The sequence below is a fragment of the Arachis stenosperma genome, chromosome 3 (assembly GCF_014773155.1).
Source record: "Arachis stenosperma cultivar V10309 chromosome 3, arast.V10309.gnm1.PFL2, whole genome shotgun sequence".
Classification (NCBI taxonomy): Eukaryota; Viridiplantae; Streptophyta; class Magnoliopsida; order Fabales; family Fabaceae; genus Arachis; species Arachis stenosperma.
This window is the reverse complement of record NC_080379.1, coordinates 101,511,419-101,520,517: the sequence shown is the minus strand read 5'-3', so window position 1 is coordinate 101,520,517 and position 9,099 is coordinate 101,511,419. Positions and strand designations below refer to the sequence as shown.

Below are 9,099 nucleotides of genomic sequence, written 5' to 3'. Positions count from 1 at the left end.
CTTAACACACATATCAAGGCATCTAATGGTCATAAGAGATGATTAATAATAAGCAAATATAAGATCAAAGAAGCATGTTTTCAATCATAGCACAAAATTAGGAAGGCAAATGTAAAACCATGCAAATAGTATGAATAAGTGGGTAAAGAGTAGATAAAAACCACTCAATTGAGCACAAGATAAACCATAAAATAGTGGTTTATCATGCTCTATTCAGAAAGCATGTCAGAGGGACACTTTCTGATTAATTGTTTGTATCTTTCCCAAGCTTCATAGAGGGATTCACCTTCCTTCTGTCTGAAGGTTTGGACTTCCACTCTAAGCTTACTCAATTTTTGAGGTGGAAAGAACTTTGCCGAGAAGGCATTGACTAGCTTTTCCCAAGAGTTCAGGCTTTCTTTAGGTTGTGAGTCCAACCATATCCTAGTTCTGTCTTTTACATCAAAAGGGAATAGCATAAGTCTGTAAACCTCAGGGTCAACCCCATTGGTCTTGACAGTGTCACAGATTTGCAAGAACTCAGCTAAAAACTGATGAGGATCTTCCAATGTAAGTCCATGGAACTTGCAATTCTGTTGTATTAGAGAAACTAATTGAGGCTTAAGCTCAAAGTTGTTTGCTCCAATGGCAGGGATAGAGATGCTTCTCCCATAGAAGTCAGGAGTAGGTGCAGTAAAGTCACCCAGCACCTTCCTTGCATTGTCGGCATTGTTGTTGTTTTCGGCTACCATGTCTTCTTCTTTGAAGAATTCTGTTAGGTCTTCTACAGAGAGTTGTGCTTTAGCTTCTCTTAGCTTTCACTTCAAGGTCCTTTTAGGTTCAGGGTCAGCCTCAACAAGAATGCTTTTGTCTTTGCTCCTGCTCATAAGAAAGAGAAGAGAACAAGAAAATATGGAATCCTCTATGTCACAGTATAGAGATTCCTTGAGGTGTTAGAGGAAAAGAAAAATAGAAGGAAGAGGTAGAAGAATTCGAAATTATCAAGAAAGATAGAGTTTGAATTGTGCATTGAGGAGGAGTGTTTGTCCATAAATAGAAGGATGTGAGAAGAGGGGAAGAAATTTTCAAAAATTAAAGTGAATTAATTAAAAAAAATTTTGAAAAATAGTAATTGATTTTCGAAAACTAAGATTGAGAAAGAAATTAAGTGATTTTTGAAAAAGATTTTGAAATTAGAAATAAAAATATATGATTGAAAAGATATAGTTTTAAAAAGATATGATTGAGAAGATATGATTTGAAAAACAATTTAAAAAGATTTGATTTTGAAAATTAATGACTTGGCTAACAAGAAATTTAAAAGATATGATTCAGACATTAAACCTTTCTCAACAGAAAAGGCAACATACTTGAAATGTTGAATCAAATCATTAATTGTTGGCAAGTATTTTTGAAAATGGAAAGAAATTGCTTTTGAAAATATATGATTGAAAAGATATGATTTGAAAAAGATTTGATTTTGAAAAATTTTAAAAACTTGAAAAAAATTTGAATTAAAAACAAAATCTTCCCTCTTGTGCCATCCTGGCGTTAAACGACCAGAATGGTATACATTCTGGCATTTAACGCCCAAAACACTACCTTTTTGGGCATTAAATGCCCAGCCAGGTACCCTGGCTGGCGTTTAAACGCCAGTTCTCCTTCACTGGGCATTTTGAACGCCTATCTTTTTCTGTGTAATTTCTCTGCTGCATGTTCTGAATCTTCAATTCTCTGTATTATTGACTTGAAAAGACACAAATTAAAATTTTTTTTGAATTTTTAATGATGAGGAATAATCAAAATACAACTAAAATCAAGTAAACAATGCATGCAAGACACCAAACTTAGAAGTTTGTATACTATTGACACTAACAAATTGAGAATGCATATGAGAAACAACAAAACACTCAAGACAAGAGAATTTAAAGATCAGAGCAAGGAAATCATCAAGAACAACTTGAAGATCAATGAAGAACATAATGCACGTAATTTTCGAAAATTAGAAGAATAAAGACATGCAATTGACACCAAATTTAAAATTAGACACTAGACTCAAACAAGAAACATAAAATTATTTTTGGTTTTAAGATTTTATAATTTTTTTGGATTTTTCGAAAATTATATGGAAAAGAAAATAAAGAGATTCAAAATTTTTAATAAGAATTCCAGGAATCATGCAATGTTAGTCTAAAGCTTTAGTCTAAAGAAATTAGACATGGCTAGCCAAGCTTCAGCAGGACATTGCATTCAAGAGCTAAATTGATGAGAATCAATCAGCTTTGGTGATGATGAAAACATCACCTTGAAACTCTAGAATTCATTCTTAAAAATTCTGAAGAAAAATACCTAATCTAAGCAACAAGATGAACCGTCAGTTGTCCAAACTCAATCAATCCCCGGCAACGGCGCCAAAAACTTGGTGTTGTTGCCGGATCAAAACTTGGCACTGTTATTGCAGGGAACAAATGCGAAACTGTAGTTAGGACATTTAATTCCTCGGCAACAGCGCCAAAAACTTGGTGCACGGAATTGTGATCATCAATGGTGCTATCAACATGGTACGCTCAATTGCAATCTCAACTCTTTATCACAACTTCGCACAACTAACCAGCAAGTGCACTGGGTCATCCAAGTAATAAACCTTACGCGAGTAAGGGTCGATCCCACAGAGATTTTTGGTATGAAGCAAGCTATGGTCATCTTGTAAATCTCAGTCAGGCGGATTCAAATGGTTATGGATGATTTATGAATAAAGCATAAAATAAAGATAGAGATACTTATGTAATTCATTGGTGAGAATTTCAGATAAGCGTATGGAAATGCTCTGTCCCTCACGTCTCTCTGCTTTCCTACTGTCTTCATCCAATCCTTCGTACTCCTTTCCATGGCAAGTTGTATGTTGGGAATCACCGTGGTCAGTGGCTACAGTCCTGTCCTCTCAGTGAAAATGTTCAACGCGCTCTGTCACAGCACGGCTAATCATCTGTCGGTTCTCAATCAGGTTGGAATAGAATCCAGTGATTCTTTTGCGTCTGTCACCAACGCCCAACCTTTAGGAGTTTGAAGCTCGTCACAGTCATTCAATCTTTGAATCCAACTCAAAATATCACAGACAAGGTTTAGACCTTTCGGATACTCTTGAATGCCGCAATCAATTCTAGTTTATACCACGAAGATTCTGATTAAGGAATCCAAGAGATATCCACTCAATCTAAGGTAGAACGGAGGTGGTTGTCAGGCACACGTTCATAGGTGAGAATGATGATGAGTGTCACGGATCATCACATTCATCAAGTTGAGGAACAAGTGATATCTTAGAACAAGAATGAGCTGAATTGAATAGAAGAACAATAGCAATTGCATTAATACTCGAGGTACAGCAGAGCTCCACACCTTAATCTATGGTGTGTAGAAACTCCACCGTTGAATATACATAAGAACAAGGTCTAGGCATGGCCGAATGGCCAGCCTCCCAAAGAGGGTTCAATCGTAAAAACATGATCCAAAGACCTCAAATACGATAGCAAAAGGTCCTATTTGTAGAGAACTAGTAGCTTAGGGTTTACAAAGATGAGTAAATGACATAAAAATCCACTTCCGGGCCCACTTGGTGTGTGCTTGGGCTGAGCATTGAAGCTTCTATGTGTAGAGACTTTTCTTGGAGTTAAACACCAGCTTTTGTGCCAGTTTGGGCGTTTAACTCCCATTCTTATGCCAGTTCCGGCGTTTTACGCCAGAATTCTTGAGCTGACTTGGAATGCCTGTTTGGGCCATCAAATCTCGGACAAAGTATGGACTATTATACATTGCGGGAAAGCCCAGAATGTCTACTTTCGAACATAATTGACAGCGCACCAATTGGGCTTCTGTAGCTCCAGAAAATCTACTTCGAGTGCAGGGAGGTTAGAATCCAACAGCATCTGCAGTCCTTTTCAACCTCTGAATCAGATTTTTGCTCAGGTCCCTCAATTTCAGCCAGAAAATACCTGAAATCACAGAAAAACACACAAACTCATAGTAAAGTCCAGGAAAGTAAATTTTAACTAAAAACTAATAAAAATATAATAAAAACAAACTAAAACATACTAAAAATATACTAAAAACAACGCCAAAAAGCGTATAAATTATCCGCTCATCAATAGGGCAGAACACTGGCGTTGTCATCTAAACTCGGGCAAAGTATAGACTATTATATATTGCTGGAAAGCCCTGGATATATACTTTCCAACGCAAATTAGAGCGTGCTATTTGGATTTCTATAGCTCCAAAAATTCCACTTCGAGTGCAGGGAGGTTAGAATCCAACAGCATCAGCAGTTCTTTGTCAGCCTCTGAATAAGATTTTTGCTCAGGTCCCTCAATTTCAGCCAGAAAATACCAGAAATCATAGAAAAACACACAAACTCATAGTAAAGTCTAGAAATGTGAATTTTGCTTAAAAACTAATAAAAATATACTCAAAACTAACTAAATCACACTAAAAACTATGTAAAAACAATGCCAAAAAGCGTATAAATTATCCGCTCATCACAACACCAAACTTAAATTGTTACGTGTCCCCATGCAACTGAAAATAAAATAGGATAAAAAGAAGAGAATATACAATGAATCTCACAATATCAATGAAACTTAGTCCTAATTAGATGAGCGGGGCTAGTAGCTTTTTGCTTCTGAACAGTTTTGGCATCTCACTTTTTCCTTTGAAATTCAGAATGATTGGCATCTATATGAACTTAGAATTTTAGATAGTGTTATTGATTCTCCTAGTTAAGTATGTTGATTCTTGAACACAACTACTTTATGAGTCTTGGCCGTGGCCCTAAGCACTTTGTTTTCCAGTATTACCACCGGATACATAAATGCCACAGACACATAACTGGGTGAACATTTTCAGATTGTGACTCAGCTTTGCTAAAGTCCCCAGTTAGAGGTGTCCAGAGTTCTTAAGCACACTCTTTTTGCCTTGGATCATGACTTTAGCCACTCAGTATCAAGCTTTTCACTTGGACCTTCATGACACAAGCACATGGTTAGAGACAGCTTGATTTAGCTGCTTAGGCCTGGATTTTATTTCCTTGGGCCCTCCTATCCACTGATGCTCAAAGCCTTGGATCCTTTTTACTATTGCCTTTTGGTTAAAAGGCTATTGGCTTTTTCTGCTTGCTTTTTCTTTCTCTTTCTCTTTTTTTTCGCCACATTTTTTTCGCTACTTTTTTTTATTGCTTTTTCTTGCTTCATGAATTAATTTCATAATTTTTCAGATTATCAATAATATTTCTCTTTGTTCATCATTCTTTGAAGAGCAAACAATTTTAACATTCATAAACTTCACTATAAAAAATATGCACTGTTCAAGCATTCATTCAGAAAACAAAAAGTATTGCCACCACATCAAACTAATTAAACTAATTTCAAGATAAAATTTGAAATCCAAGTACTTCTTGTTCTTTTGTAATTAAGCACATTTTTCATTTAAGAGAGGTGAAGGATTCATGGAATTATTTATAGCTTCAAGACATAGACACTAGATACTAATGATCATGTAATGAAGACACAAACATAGACAAACATAAAGCTCAAAAACTGAAAACAGAAAATAAATAGACAAGGAGATTAAGGAATGAGTCCACCTTAGTATGGGTGGCGTCTTCCTCTTGAAAATCCTATGGAGTGCTTGAGCTCCTCAATGTCTCTTCCTTGCCTTTGTCATCCTTAGTGATTTTGGTGCTCCTATCCTTAGTTGCTCCCAATAGTTGTGTGGAGGAAAATGTATCCCTTGAGGCATCTCAGGGATTTCTTGATGAGGGAATTCCTCATGCTCTTGTTGAGGTCCATGAGTGGGCTCTCTTGTTGTGCAGTCAAATGCTCTACTACTGAGCTATGGACCCTTGAGATGAATCTCTCCATCTCCCATGAGTCGGAGGTGAAAGCTTTTGTCTTCCCTTTCCTCTTTCTAGAGGTTTCTCCGGCCTTAGGTGCCATAAATGGTTATGGAAAAATAAAAAGCAACACTTTTACCACACCAAACTTAAAAGGTTTACTCGTCCTCGAACAAAAAAAGAAAGAAAAAAGGGGAAGAAGACGAGAATGGAGGGGATGGAGGGAGAGAGAATGAGTTGAGGTTAGTGGGGATCCTGTGGAGTCCATAGATCCTGAAGGGTCAAGGATGTATCATCCCTACTCCTATTAGGCGTACAAAATGCCCTTGCTGTGCAATCCTGGCGTTTAACGCCAGATTGCTGCTTGTTTCTGGCGTTAAACGCCAGCCTTTATTCCTTTTCTGGCGTTAAACGCCAGGCTGCAACCTGTTTCTGGCGTTTAACGCCAGATTGTAGCCTGTTTCTGGCGTTTAACGACAGTCTGGTGCTTGTTTCTGGCGTTTAACGCCCATTCTGCTATCCTTACTGGCGTTTAAATGCCAGTAAGTTCTTTCTCCAGGGTGTGCTATTTTTAATGTTATTTTCGATTTTTCTTGAATTTTTGCAATTGTTTTTGTGACTCCATATGATCATCAACCTAAGAAAAAAGAAAATATATAGATAAATAAAATTCGGTTGCCTCCCAATAAGCGTTTCTTTAATGTCAATAGCTTGACAGTGAGCTCTCATGGAGCCTCATAGATCTTCAGAGCTTTGTTGGAACCTCCCAACACCAAACTTAGAGTTTGAATGTGGGGGTTCAACACCAAACTTAGAGTTTAGTTGTGGCCTCCCAACACCAAACTTAGAGTTTGACTGTGGGGGCTTTGGTTGACTCTACAGTGAGATAAGCTTTTCTTGCTTCCTCTCCATGGTTACAGAAGGAGATCCTTGAGTTTTAAACATAAGGTAGTCCTCATTCAGTTGAAGAACCAACTCTCCTCTGTCCGCATCAATCACAACTTTTGCTGTGGCTAGGAAAGGTCTTCTAAGGATGATGGATTCATCCTCATCCTTTCCATTGTCTAGGATTATAAAATCAGTAGGGATGTAAAGGCCTTTGACCATTACTAGCACATCCTCTACCTGTCCATAAGCCTTTTTCATGGGTTTGTCTGCCATCTCTAATGAGAATGTGGCAGCCTGTACCTCAAAAATTCCCAGTTTCTCCATTACAGAGAGTGGCATTAAGTTTATGCCTGACCCTAGGTCACACAGAGCCTTCTCAAAGGTCATGGTACCTATGGTACAGGGAATTAGGAATTTACCAGGATCCTATTTCTTTTGTGGTAAAGTGTACTGAACCCAGGTATTCAGTTCATTAATGAGCAATGGAGGCTCATCTTCCCAAGTCTCATTACCAAATAGCTTGCATTTAGCTTCATGATTACTCCTAAATATTGGGCAACTTTTCCTTCAACAATGTCTTCATCTTCTTCAGAAGATAAATAGTCATCAGAGCTCATGAATGGTAAAAGAAGGTTCAATGGAATCTCTATGGTCTCTAGGTGAGTCTCAAATTCCTTAGGTTCCTCATTTGGGGACTCCTTTTTGTCCAGATGACGTCCCAAGAGGTTTTCCTCACTGGGATTCACGTCCTCCTCCTCCTTTGTGCATTCGGCCACACCAAGTAAGGTTATGGCCTTGCACTCTCTTTTTGGGTTCTCTTCTGTATTACTTGGGAGAGTACTAGGAGGAGATTCAGTGACTTTTTTACTCAGCTGGCCCACTTGTGCCTCTAAATTTCTAATGGAAGACCTTGTTTCATTCATGAAACTCAGAGTGGCCTTAGATAGATCAGAGACTATGTTTGCTAAGTTAGAGGGGCTCTGCTCAAAATTCTCTGTCTATTGCTGAGAGGATGATGGAAAAGGCTTGCTATTGCTAAACCTGTTTCTTCCACCATTATTAAAGCCTTGTTGGGGCTTTTGTTGATACTTCCATGAGGAATTTGGATGATTTCTCCATGAGGGATTATAGGTATTTCCATAGGCTTCACCCATGTAATTCACCTCTGCCATTGCAGGATTCTCAGGATCATAGGCTTCTTCTTTAGAAGATGCCTCTTTAGTGCTGTTGGATGCATTTTGCAATCCATTCAGACTCTGAGAAATCATGTTGACTTGCTGAGTCAATATTTTGTTCTGAGCCAATATGGCATTCAGAGCATCAATTTCAAGAACTCCCTTCCTCTAAGGTGTCCCATTATTCACAGGATTCCTTTCAGAAGTGTACATGAACTGGTTATTTGCAACCATGTCAATGAGTTCCTAAGCTTCTGTAGGCGTTTTCTTCAGGTGAATAGATCCACCTGCAGAATGGTCCAATGACATCTTAGACAATTCAGACAGACCATTATAGAATATATCCAGTATGGCCCATTCTGAAAGCATGTCAGAAGGACACTTTTTGGTCAGTTGCTTATTTCTCTCCCATGCTTCATAGAGGGATTCACCTTCTTTCTGTTTGAAGGTTTGAACATCCACTATAAGCTTACTTAGCTTTTGAGGAGGAAAGAACTTGGCTAAGAAAGCCGTGACCAGCTTATCCCAAGAGTTCAGGCTATCTTTAGGTTGAGAGTCCAACCATACTCTAGCTCTGTCTCTTACAGTAAAGGGGAAAAGCATAAGCCTGTAGACCTCAGGATCAACCCCATTTGTTTTAACAGTATCACAGATCTGCAAGAATTTAGTTAAGAACTGAAAAGGATCTTCTAATGGAAGTCCATAAAACTTGGAATTCTGTTGCATAAGAGAAACTAATTGAGGCTTTAGCTCAAAATTGTTTGCTCCAATGGCAGGAATTGAGATGCTTCTTCCATGGAAGCTGGAATTTGGTGCAGTAAAGTCACCAAGTATCTTCCTTGCATTATTGTTGGGTTCGGCCATGTCTCCTTCTTTTTCGAGATTCTTGATGAGCGGATAATTTGTACGCTTTTTGGCATTGTTTTTAGTATGTTTCTAGTAGGATTTAGTTAGTTTTTAGTATATTTTTATTAGTTTTTAGTTAAAATTCACTTTTCTAGACTTTACTATGAGTTTGTGTGTTTTTCTGTGATTTCAGGTATTTTCTGGCTGAAATTGAGGGACCTGAGCAAAAATCTGATTCAGAGACTGAAAAGGACTGCAGATGCTGTTGGATTCTGACCTCTCTGCACTCGAAGTGGATTTTCTGGAGCTACAGAAGCCCAATTGGCGCGC

At 38.1% G+C, this 9,099-nt stretch overlaps 2 non-coding genes across 2 annotated transcripts; both read left to right on the top strand.

Moving 5' to 3' along the window:
* The first annotated feature begins 218 nt into the window (after positions 1 to 218).
* LOC130972314 (small nucleolar RNA R71) lies at positions 219 to 326 on the top strand. The gene has a single exon (XR_009083501.1). It is a non-coding gene; the product is annotated as a small nucleolar RNA R71 (small nucleolar RNA).
* A 7,960-nt stretch (positions 327 to 8,286) lies between these two features.
* On the top strand, positions 8,287 to 8,394 carry LOC130971890 (small nucleolar RNA R71). The gene has a single exon (XR_009083094.1). It is a non-coding gene; the product is annotated as a small nucleolar RNA R71 (small nucleolar RNA).
* The last annotated feature ends 705 nt before the right edge of the window (positions 8,395 to 9,099 follow it).